This window comes from Lepidochelys kempii, chromosome 13, assembly GCF_965140265.1.
Source record: "Lepidochelys kempii isolate rLepKem1 chromosome 13, rLepKem1.hap2, whole genome shotgun sequence".
Taxonomy (NCBI): Eukaryota; Metazoa; Chordata; order Testudines; family Cheloniidae; genus Lepidochelys; species Lepidochelys kempii.
In genome coordinates, this window is record NC_133268.1 from 34,927,461 (window position 1) to 34,939,599 (window position 12,139).

Sequence of the window (12,139 nt, forward strand, 5' to 3'; positions counted from 1 at the left end):
CAAAATTACAAACCCTCCAAGACCAGGTCAGGGGTCAACAGTCTACAATTTTATCTCTTCTGTGAAAAAAAATAGCAGGTTATTATTGTAAATGAGGAGAGCAATAAAGACATCATCTCCACAAAGAAAGTGGATTAGTATTTGAGGTCAGATTTAGGTGTCTGACACCCATTTTAAGACAAAAGGAATTGGTGGTCTTTTGAAATTTTCTGTCTCAGTGCTGTTGCCTACTTTTCTATTATATAAATGATGTTTAAGAATGTTTTTGTCCATTTGACTAACTTTCTACTAAATCCATCTTGTTGGTAAATGACTTCGTATCCCACTCAATGCCTTTCCCAAAGCTTCCTTCGCCTCTTTGTTTCTTAGAGTGTAAATGAAAGGGTTTAATAGCGGAGTTACAATAGTGTTAAAGATGTTGATTGTTTTGTTCAAATCCAATGAGTTCTGTGCAGAAGGCTTGACGTACAGAAAAATGATGGAGCTGTACCAGATAGTCACAACAGTGAGATGGGCTGAGCAAGTGGAAAAGGCCTTTTGCAGGCCTTGGGCTCATGGGATTCTCAAGATGGTGGAGATGATGTAAATGTAGGAGATCTGGGTTACTGCACATGAGACCATGACAACGATGATTGAGACCATGAACGTTGCAAGCTCAACAAGGCTGGTGTCAGTGCAGGAGAGCGCTATACAGGAATCTACATCACAAAGGAAATAATTGATGATGTTAGGGCCACAGAAAGACAACCTGGATATTAGAGATGCCAACACAAAGATAGCCAGGAACCCGCACAGCCAACAGAGGAAGGCCAGTTGAGCAGAGAAGGTGTTGGTCATAAGGGATGAGTATTGCAATGGGTGGCATATGGCCAGATAGGGGTCATAGGCCATGACAGCCAGGAGGAAACATTCTGTGGAGCCCAGGATGCAAACAGTGAAAGAGATGGTTTGGCTTGTCCCCAGCATGACACCAATGGCCTTGGGAACACATGCTGTGGTGTACCAGATCTCCAGGAAGGAGAGATTGCAGAGGAAGAAATACATGGGGGTTTGGAGCCGGGGGTGAATCCACACTAAGGTTCTGATGGACACATTCCCTACAATTGTTAGGACATACATCACAGAAAACAGCACAACAAGGGATGTTTGGAAACACTAAGTGCCGGGAAAGCCCCGGAAGATGAACTCCTGCATGCTGGTTCGGTTTTCTGTTTCTGTACTAGTCACAAAGCCCATCTGCCAAGACAAAAGTGACCATTGGCGGCAGGCAGATAAAAATGCTGAACACACAGCATTGAACACACAGCATTGTAACACTTTATTCTGTTGTAATGACTGTCAAAGACCTTGTGTAGATGGAAGGTCAGTGCATGGGAAGCTGGGGTGTGAGTCAACAGTACACTATGTGTTAAAGTAGGCATTGATACCGCTCACTAAAAAGTCCCCATTGACCAACTTCTGTTTCAAAGCACAGTAAATAAAAAAAACAAACACTGGGGAACATTTAGTAGGCAAAAGCATGGTCCACACAGAGAATTCTGGTATGTCTACACTCTACACATCTTTTGGAGGTGTGTAGGTTACATACGCATCTCACCCCCCTACCACAGGCATACATAGCTGTGTAGACAGTGAGGGGCTGCTTAGGCAAGTAGAGTAAAGGCATGCCTGAACCCTGAGGCTATGTACCCAATAGGTACCCTACACAGCTCTGTATTCATCTAAGCAGGGCCTCTCCCATCAATACTGTTATTGTTAGCAGTGTAGTGTCATACTGCCTGCCTGTGCCAGGAATATTTTGCTGTGGTGGGGAAAGGCTCCAACAGGGGGAGTTGCATGAGCCCTCTCACGCTGACCCCCACTGCTGGCGTCTTTCTCTGTTGCAGAGTAAGTATTGTGCAGCTAGGAGCTGCCAGAGCTTTTCCCCACCACAGTGAAGTACCCCAGCAGTGGGGAAAGGCTCTGGCAGAGGGGAGACAGCAGGAAAAGATTCTGGCATGTCGCCCTGGTAAAGGCTTTCCTCACTACCAAAGCCTTTCACTGCTGTGTGTACCTACCCACCACAGTGTGGACGCAGCCTCCTCTTCACTGTGGTGCTTAACTACGTATGCCCAGCACGCTGCCGCAAGTAGTGTGCGGTGTAGACGTAGCCACAGTGTCTGCTCTAGATTCACAGCCGAGCTTGCTGCACTTTAACTCTCCATCTGCACAAACCCAAATATGTTATTCACCTTACTTCAAAATAACACCAGCTTTGTTTCAACACACATACTTGTTAATTTTCCAGCAATGTTCAGGTGACTGCTAAGTATGCTGAGAAGCATCACCATTCCTGTAAGATTTATTTATTTTTAAGCATGTTGACACATTAATCAGTCAACTTGTTAGGGGGCTTATTCCTTCACCCACTTACTTCCCTGGTCCTTCTCACATGAACAGAGAGCAACAATACCCAAAGTCCAAAGGTGCAAACAATTCGATGTTTATTGGGGTGAACTTCCAGCAAGCATGATTCCAGTTTCCTTCCTTAGTGTCCCCCTTCCCAGCTCTGACACCACAGAGCCTTACACCTGTGTCCCTGTTCCCATTTCCCCCTTTAGCAAAACATGATTCCAATTTTCTTACCCCCATTCCCTGTTCCCATCACACACACCCACATGTCCATGCCCACCCACACCCAGTCACTTCCTCATTGACTACAGATTATATAGTAAAACTTGAGTTCTGCTTAGCTATACCTTAACCAATCATTTTCCTGAAATTTAACTAACCAATCCTAACATATTATAACATGATTATGTAACCAATTATATCCCACCACCTTAATTAGTTTACACCCAGCAAAATTAATTATACAGCAGACAGAAACAATCACAGAACCAGACAGAGATTATACAGACAAACAATAGCAAAGTGGGAACTATAATGACAAAACAATACAGAAGTGAGGATTTCACGTCCCAGCTATTGATAAGTGAGTTCTTGCCAGACAGGATGCTATCAAACTAAGTTTCCTTTTACATTTTCTAGGCATTTCCCTTTCTCTGGAGGTGGTAGGACAGGATTGTATTCCTAAGCCCAATAGCACCTTATTTCAGTGTGACTAGTTTGGAATGTGAGCAGGTGACCGTTTGCTTCCCAGCTTATGGCTGCCTCTGCTGCTTAGCCAAAGGCCTTAGCCTAAGAACAGGGCCTCAGACTGTCACAGTAGGAGAAGGACCTTACACCGGCAGACAGTGATTTTGATTCTTTCTTTTATACCTCTATAACTAGCCAAGTGATAAGAATACACCTACATTCTTAGAGTATAGGGCTTTACAGACAGGCCCGCATATCTATATCCTAACACAATTCATCTGCTTTAAACTTTTAAAAACCCACCAGATGCTGACACACATCTTTAGGTATTTAAATACCTTTGCAAATCTGTCCCTGTGCAGCCTAATTCTCATTGAACGTCTGTAGGACTTAGGCTCGCTCATAAATCACAAAAATTTCATCTAGTCTGGAATCCAATTACTGATAAAAGTGAGAACAAATGGAAAAGACTGACTCTACAGATAGTTAGTTTGGGCACTTGCCCAAGTCTGAGTCCATCCTACAAATCAACCAGAGTTGGGACTTAAATATGACTCTATCATGGCCCAGGTGACTGCTGAAACCATCTGGATGTTGAGGGGAGGTCTCTTGCTCTCCTGTTTTTTATTTCTAAAACTTTTGAAAGGTCTCATGTTCTTTCTGTGTTCAAACAAAACAAAGTTTGAAACCTTTTTTTCATCCGCAAAACGGAATTCTTGTTTTTCAGCGAGTAAAGCCTTTAGAAAATCCCACCCCAAATTCTCAGAAACAAGGAAGTAACATTTGAAATTAGAAATTATGTTTATTATTTATTGTGTGTCTTCTGGTAGAATGTTAAGGTCCCAGCTAGGGCTGTGACTCCGTTGTGTTGGGCACTGCACAATCATAACATAGAAGACCACCCCTACTCCAAAAAGCTTACAATCTAAAAGGCAGGACACACAAATAGAGATAGGGAAAGAACAAATAAACAGCTTTCCACAAATACACTAAAATTGTTTTCCCATTTTCCTTTCACATTTCCCTCTTCCACTCACCTCCCCTGGGCTCAGCCTTCAGACAAACCCTTACAGCCTGGACTGGTCCAGAACAATAGCCTAATTAGTTAGGAATCATGTTCCAAACACTGCCAGATGCCAAATGCTTAAGGAACAACCGACAACCCACCCTACTACTCTGTTTACATCTGCCACATTGTACAAAGAACATTGCTCCCTGTACTGAAACAGACATCAGTTTGTAGAAGAAAGACTAAATGATTGGTAGTTATTGCAGCCTGATATATTCAAACAGGTTGGAAGCAGTCCATGCAATAGCAGCTGGACAGCCAATTCCTTTATGCTTCTTTGAAAACCCCAGCTGCAATGGCCATCCTTGCCATTTAAATTTGAATTTATTCTTGCACAGATAACAATACTTAGCCCTTGTATAGCTCTTTAGGCCACAAAGCAATGTACAAAGAATGGCTATTAATCCACACAATATGCCCACACAGTAGAAGCAAGTTGCAGTGGGGGAGGTTTAGATTGGATATTAGGAAAAACTTTTTCACTAAGAGGGTGGTGAAACACTGGAATGCGTTACCTAGGGAGGTGATAGAATCTCCTTCCTTAGAGGTTTTTAAGGTCAGGCTTGACAAAGCCCTGGCTGGGATGATTTAACTGGGAATTGGTCCTGCTTTGAGCAGGGGGTTGGACTAGATGACCTTCTGGGGTCCCTTCCAACCCTGATATTCTATGATTCTATGATTCTATGATTCTAAGCCTGATTTAAGGAACTTTGGAGTGAAAGGTTGACTAGGTCAGCCGCTTGTTCCCATTTTACAGGTGGGGAAACTGAAGCAGGGATGTGTTCAGAGGACAGAGACAGCTGAGGATAGAACACAAGAGTTGAAATTCCCACTTCTATTCCCCGTGAACAGACAAGAAATAGATCTATCTATCTATCTTTTTCTCATTTGCCTCAATAAACTTGCTGTACCAGTAAAATTCACAGGCTAATTTATAAGAGCTACTTGAGAATTTTCCATCAACAAATTTTATCCATAGACACCGTCTTTTTGATGAAACAGAGATTTTTGCAAATAAACAAATAAAATAATTTTGGGACTTTCACTAAAACAATAAAAACAAGAAGTTTGTGGTGACTAAAAGAACCATTCTGACTGAAATTTCAAAACTTGTGGTTAGCTGAAAACTTTTTTTTGCTATTTTATTTTTGACAAAAAAATGAAAAAAAGAGAACTTTTGACAAAAAACAAAAGTATTTTCATTTCTGTCAAAAAAAATTTGATGTAAAACTATAACCTCCCAATTGGCTCTATTAGTTATGCAATTTACAAAAAATATAATTTCTTTTTGTTCATCCTAAACGTTATACTATATGAAAAAGAGTGATGAGATATACTCAATATACTCATTCTTTCACTATTGCTATGTTGACTCCTCTGTGAGGCAAAGTTTTTAAATGGCACTTTTCAGATAGCTTGCATTACCAAGAAAGGCAAACCTATTCATCAATACAATTGCTTTAAACTATAATGGCATGATAGGCTTCATCTGGCTAATGAATCTAACGTACCCTGTCTTCTGATAGAGTTTGTTAATACAAACTCGTTTCTTTCACCTTCTTTCTCTTCCCAGATGACACACAATAGCATGGCTGCTGAAAAATGGTGCATCAGAAGGTGATGTATCTTCCTCCCTCCCCCCCCCCAACAAAATACATATCAAATAGAGGAATATTGCACACCTGGTTCATATGTATATCAAGATCATTTTGCAGTATAAAGAGCTTTAAAATATGTGTGATTAGTATAATTCCCTCCAATTTTAAGCCCCATTCTACTGCCAGAGTGGTGCAAAGTGTTGTTAGTAAAAATGAGACTCTGCCTCTTCAAAACCAAAAGTCTCAGGCAAATTCCGTAGATTTTGACATTTGGTGGGATTCTCTTTCCAACAACATCCAATAGGCTTTACCCCTACCTACCTTGTTAATGAATGGCAGCTCAAACTGGCTGCAAGGGGAGGTTTGTTTTGTACTCCACCCCTATCTCCCCAGCACTCTGGGGATATTTGATCTCAACAGAGTTTCACAGACTTCCCTAGGATATGTAACACACTCTGCTGTACCAGGCTGGTCTCCTGGTGAAAGTACAGACTGGAGAAAAGAATTCTAGGCCTGTCTTTGCCAAACTCTCACTACACAGGGGGAGCTTTGGTCTGTTACTCTAAGCCCTCCGCAGCCTCATTTTCCCCAGCTGTAAAATAATGGCAAATGCCAAATATGACCCCTTCCACTTGCTGTGCAAAGATAAATAGCTGGACAGAGGAAGCCTCAACTGTGAATTTTATTGGTGCCACAAAACCAAGGAATTGTGTTTTCTATACTTGATATCATCACTGGCACCTAATCTTTTCCCCCAGAGGTGATGCATCGGGTGGAGGGGGAGTATGCAGGGTCATGTGCTCCTGCAGATCTGTTGCTTGGCTTGTACTCTACATGCTCACATGCAGCAAGCATGCTCAGTAACATTTTCTGAAGCCACTGCCCTTTTTCTGCCCCCCCCCCACTATATGCAAGGATGGGTTGTCTCTGTATTCCCCATTTCCAGATATACAGATATAGAGCACTCCTGTAACAGAGGAAAGTAATTAGCACTATGAACACACGAACACAAGAATGGCCATACTGGGTCAGACCAATGGTCCCTCTAGCCCTGTATCCTGTCTTCAGATAGTGGCCAATGCCAGATGCCCCAGACAGAATGAACAGAACAGGCAATCATCCCTTGTCGCCCACTCCCAGCTTCTGGTAAACAGAGGCCAGGGACACCCAGAACATGGAGTTGCATCCTGACCATCTTGGCTAATAGCCATTGAGGGACCTATCCTCTGTGAACATATCTAGTTCTTTTTTGAAACCTGATGACTGTGCATTATGTGAAGAAGTTCTTCCCTATGTTTGATTTTAACCTGCTAAACATTTCAGAACTTGGGTCTTTCTGGGGCCTGTTTCTGATTTTTGTTGTGGTGGGCATTCAGGGGTAGAAGCAGTTTCAGTGTTGTAATGTAAAAAGCCAGTAATGTTCTGGTGGACAGACTTTTTTAAGTGAAGGTTTGTTTAGTGTTTCCTTTAGACAGATTCTGATATGCCTGATTTCTTTTGAGAGTATGTTCCATAGCCAGATCACCCGACAGACAGTGCTCCTTTGATCACTGCTCTGATGTCTTTTGTCCTGGGCTTAGTTATCTGCAGTGTCCCAGAGGAGCCCAATGGTTCATAAATCAATATTCAGTCTTTGATATAGCTGGGGACTGATCCATTAATGCAGTCCTGCTGATTTTAAACATGTTCAATGTTAGTGGAATGACCTCCAGGCCATTTGGAAATTATTTACTCTCCCACAGATAGTATTTCCCAAGGCTTTCTTCACCTCATTTTCCCTCAAGGCATTGATGAAAGGCTTTGGCAATTGTGTTACAACAGCATTCAGGATGTTGGGTATCAGGGTCATTTCCAAGGAATTCTGTGCAGGAGGGGTAAGTGGTGGAGCTGTACCATATAATCAAGATGGGAAGAGCAAGTGGAAAAGGTCTTTTTCCAGCCTTTGGCTGAGGGGGTTCTCAGAATAGTAAGGATGATATAGATGTATGAAAGGAGAGTTAAGTTGCAGTGGGGGAGGTTTAGATTGGATATTAGGAAAAACTTTTTCACTATGAGGGTGGTGAAACACTGGAATGAGTTACCTAGGGTGGTGGTAGAATCTCCTTCCTTAGAGGTTTTTAAGGTCAGGCTTGACAAAGCCCTGGCTGGGATGATTTAACTGGGAATTGGTCCTGCTTCGAGCAGGGGGTTGGACTAGATGACCTTCTGGGGTCCCTTCCAACCCTGATATTCTATGATTCTATGATCACAAATGAGCCTAGGATGACAATGGCCAAGATGATGAAAGCTGCCATCTCAGTGATGAACGTGTCCATACAAGAGAGGACTATCCAGGAATTTCTGTTGGAACAGAAATGGTTGATGATGACTGAGCAGCTGAAGGACAACCTGGTGATCAGAAATTCCAGCACAGAGATAACCAGGAAACTGTACACCCAAGAGCCAACAGCCAGCTGAGCTGTTTGTGATGATGCTATAATGCAATGGGTAGCAAATGGCCAAATAGTGGTCAAAGGCCATCACCAAGGAGAGGAAAAATTGGTTTTATCCAAAGCAAAACCAGAAGTATATCTGCAAGAGGCAGTTGGCAAAGGAGATGGTTCTTCTTTTCCCCAGGAAGATTGCAATTGGCTTGGGGACAGAGGATGTGGTATACCATATCTCCAGGAAGGAAAGATTGCAAAGGAAGAAGGGCATAGGGATGTGGAGTCAATGTTGGGTTATCACTAGTGTTATGATGGCTGCATTTCCCATGACCATCAGGATGAGCACAAAGAGGGAAATCTTCAACTACTGGTTCCCAGGGCATCCTAGGAAGATAAATTCCACCACAACGCCAGGCTTGCTGAAACCAATGAAAGAAGGACAATGACATACTCTGGGGGCATGGCTGGATATTGATCTAAGTTTACAACTGCCTTTCCATTATTGCACCCATTGGCATACTTTTGATTTGTCTAAGGTTGCGCAGTGAGGCAACTGTAGTAAAGCTGAGAGCAAAACCCAGCAATACTGGCTCCCAGTTCTTCCATCTAAACACTAGACCACAGAATCTCTACAGCACTGGTATTGGAACCAAAAGTCCTTGACTAGGATTATTGAAAGGAGCCCAGTAGAATTAGCTGCCCAGTTCCCATTAATTTCCACTGGGAGTTGGACAACTAAATTCCTTAACTCATTCGAAAATCCCAACCCTGTTCCTGGTCTTCTACTGTAATGACCTGTCCAACGTCCCCTTCCAGAACTGAGAATGGACCCCAAGAGACCCTCAGTGCCCTACTCAGAATACTAAAGACTAAAGTTGATGAGGTGGGGGAAAAGAAAAAGAGGAAATGTGCATTAGTTTCACATATGTCCCCTGCCATGGATGGATTTTCCATTTAGGAAACAAGACCATGTTCTATTGCTGTGAAAATTAGCCCAGCTTTGTGTCAGTGAGGTTTGGGATGCAGAGATTGACAAAATATTTCAAACCAGTCAGCGGTTGAGACTCAGGCCTATGGTGCAGTCCCTCCTCAATCCTTACTGCTTCCTAATGTCTGGAAAAGGAGCCCAAAGCACGTCAGTATACCAAAGGGAGGGTGTTAGGTTCACCACACCACTTTTATCTCAGCTATCTGGCAGCTTCACTGCCTTCATAGAATCATAGAATCATAGAATATCAGGGTTGGAAGGGACCCCAGAAGGTCATCTAGTCCAAGCCCCTGCTCGAAGCAGGACCAATTCCCAGTTAAATCATCCCAGCCAGGGCTTTGTCAAGCCTGACCTTAAAAACCCCTAAGGAAGGAGATTCTACCACCTCCCTAGGTAACGCATTCCAGTGTTTCACCACCCTCTTAGTGAAAAAGTTTTTCCTAATATCCAATCTAAACCTCCCCCACTGCAACTTGAGACCATTACTCCTCGTTCTGTCATCTGCTACCATTGAGAACAGTTTAGAGCCATCCTCTTTGGAACCCCCTTTCAGGTAGTTGAAAGCAGCTATCAAATCCCCCCTCATTCTTCTCTTCTGCAGACTAAACAATCCCAGCTCCCTCAGCCTCTCCTCATAAGTCATGTGTTCTAGACCCCTAATCATTTTTGTTGCCCTTCGCTGGACTCTCTCCAATTTATCCACATCCTTCTTGTAGTGTGGGGCCCAAAACTGGACACAGTACTCCAGATGAGGCCTCACCAATGTCGAATAGAGGGGAACGATCACGTCCCTCGATCTGCTCGCTATGCCCCTACTTATACATCCCAAAATGCCATTGGCCTTCTTGGCAACAAGGGCACACTGCTGACTCATATCCAGCTTCTCGTCCACTGTCACCCCTAGGTCCTTTTCCGCAGAACTGCTGCCTAGCCATTCGGTCCCTAGTCTGTAGCGGTGCATTGGATTCTTCCATCCTAAGTGCAGGACCCTGCACTTATCCTTATTGAACCTCATCAGATTTCTTTTGGCCCAATCCTCCAATTTGTCTAGGTCCTTCTGTATCCTATCTCTCCCCTCCAGCGTATCTACCACTCCTCCCAGTTTAGTATCATCCGCAAATTTGCTGAGAGTGCAATCCACACCATCCTCCAGAGCATTTATGAAGATATTGAACAAAACCGGCCCCAGGACCGACCCTTGGGGCACTCCACTTGATACCGGCTGCCAACTAGACATGGAGCCATTGATCACTACCCGTTGAGCCTGACAATCTAGCCAGCTTTCTATCCACCTTATAGTGCATGCATCCAGCCCATACTTCCTTATCTTGCTGACAAGAATACTGTGGGAGACCGTGTCAAAAGCTTTGCTAAAGTCAAGAAACAATACATCCACTGCTTTCCCTTCATTCACAGAACCAGTAATCTCATCATAAAAGGCGATTAGATTAGTCAGGCATGACCTTCCCTTGGTGAATCCATGCTGGCTGTTCCTGATCACTTTCCTCTCATGCAAGTGCTTCAGGATTGATTCTTTGAGGACCTGCTCCATGATCGTGCTCTTGTGACCCAAGAGTCAACTCATTCTTTCCAATGACATTTCAGATATCTAACTGCTTGGAACTTGGCACAGAATCCATCCACTTGATTTTTGCTTGGTTCACTCTTTAGCACTCATGGGAATGAAAAGTAGAAAAAATATTTTTTCCCCTTGAAGTCATCAGTTCTGATTCTGAATAGGCATGGGAGGCAGATTGGATGAGACAGAAGGGGATGATTTTGTATCCTCAGTTTTAGAACTGGAGCCCACACTTTAAATGATTGGAAATGATCTCTTTCATTAACATCTGTAATCATATACTAGAGTGCCAATTATTATTAGTGAAAAAAGCAAGGACTTTGATTGTATCATCTTTATTTTTTCTTAAATATGTGATGTATTCAGATTCTAATTACACTGGTATAACTCCAAAGTGAGGACAGTAAATACTGTGAAGGCAGCCAGATATCTTAGAAAACATTCTCACATTTGGGTGGGTTTGGTGAGCAGAGGTAACATCTTGAAGTGGAAAGACATTTGATTTGGCATAAAACCTCCAAGGAGCTCATCTGCCACCTTAGACAGCAAGCAAATGAAAAACATTAGCTTAGAAACACAGACAAAAATGTTGCTTAACTAAAACAGTCTCCTTTAAATTTGACAAATGTCTCAGTCTCTAATGATGGAGCTAGCCCTACAATATCCTGGTCATTGTTTTCCATAATATTCTCACCTGACAACTATATATGTTCTTGTGTAATATACTAATAAATCGTTTTCTCTCTCTCTTTCACCAGTGTTATATATAGTTTTACAGTGATTAAGATCTATATTAATTCTCCTTTAACCAAGCTAAAATAACCTCCTTCAAGGCTATCTATATGCTTCACAAATTGCCTTGGGATTCGATCTCCAAAGAACTTCAAAGTCATGCTTCCAATGTACAGTGTGTGTTGCTTGTAGAGATCGTGTAAGAGTTTCAGGGACTGGTTTCAGGAACAATGATTTATATTCCGATGCAGCAGGTTTGTGAACTCATATACCTGCCTTCATGCATTTCTTCTTTACTAACCTCATGATAATTCTTCTCATTCTCTCTAACCATCAGAGAAGTGAGATTCTGGATCAGCCTCCCAAGAAGAGTTGTGGGGGCAAATAACTTAATATGTTCTAAGAGAGAGATTGACTAGTTTATGAGTGGGATTGTCTGATGAGATTGCTTGTGGAGGTAGTGGACTGGGCTGTGCAGTCATGGGGGTCCGTCCTGATTTATGTTTTATGTTTATAAACTCTCATGCTTCAGCACTTTAGCTGGTCACTTGCAAAGGTCAGAAAGGGATGTTTCTCCAGTGTATTCTATTTCTTTGGTTTTTTGGTCTCCTTCTTCTGGAGCATCATACATGGCCACAGCCAGAGATTGGACATTGGACATTGGGTGTG

At 42.7% G+C, this 12,139-nt stretch overlaps 1 pseudogene; it reads right to left on the reverse strand.

Moving 5' to 3' along the window:
* Window positions 1-288: 288 nt before the first annotated feature.
* Window positions 289-1,236, reverse strand: LOC140897233 (olfactory receptor 6F1-like; annotated as a pseudogene).
* Window positions 1,237-12,139: the final 10,903 nt, after the last annotated feature.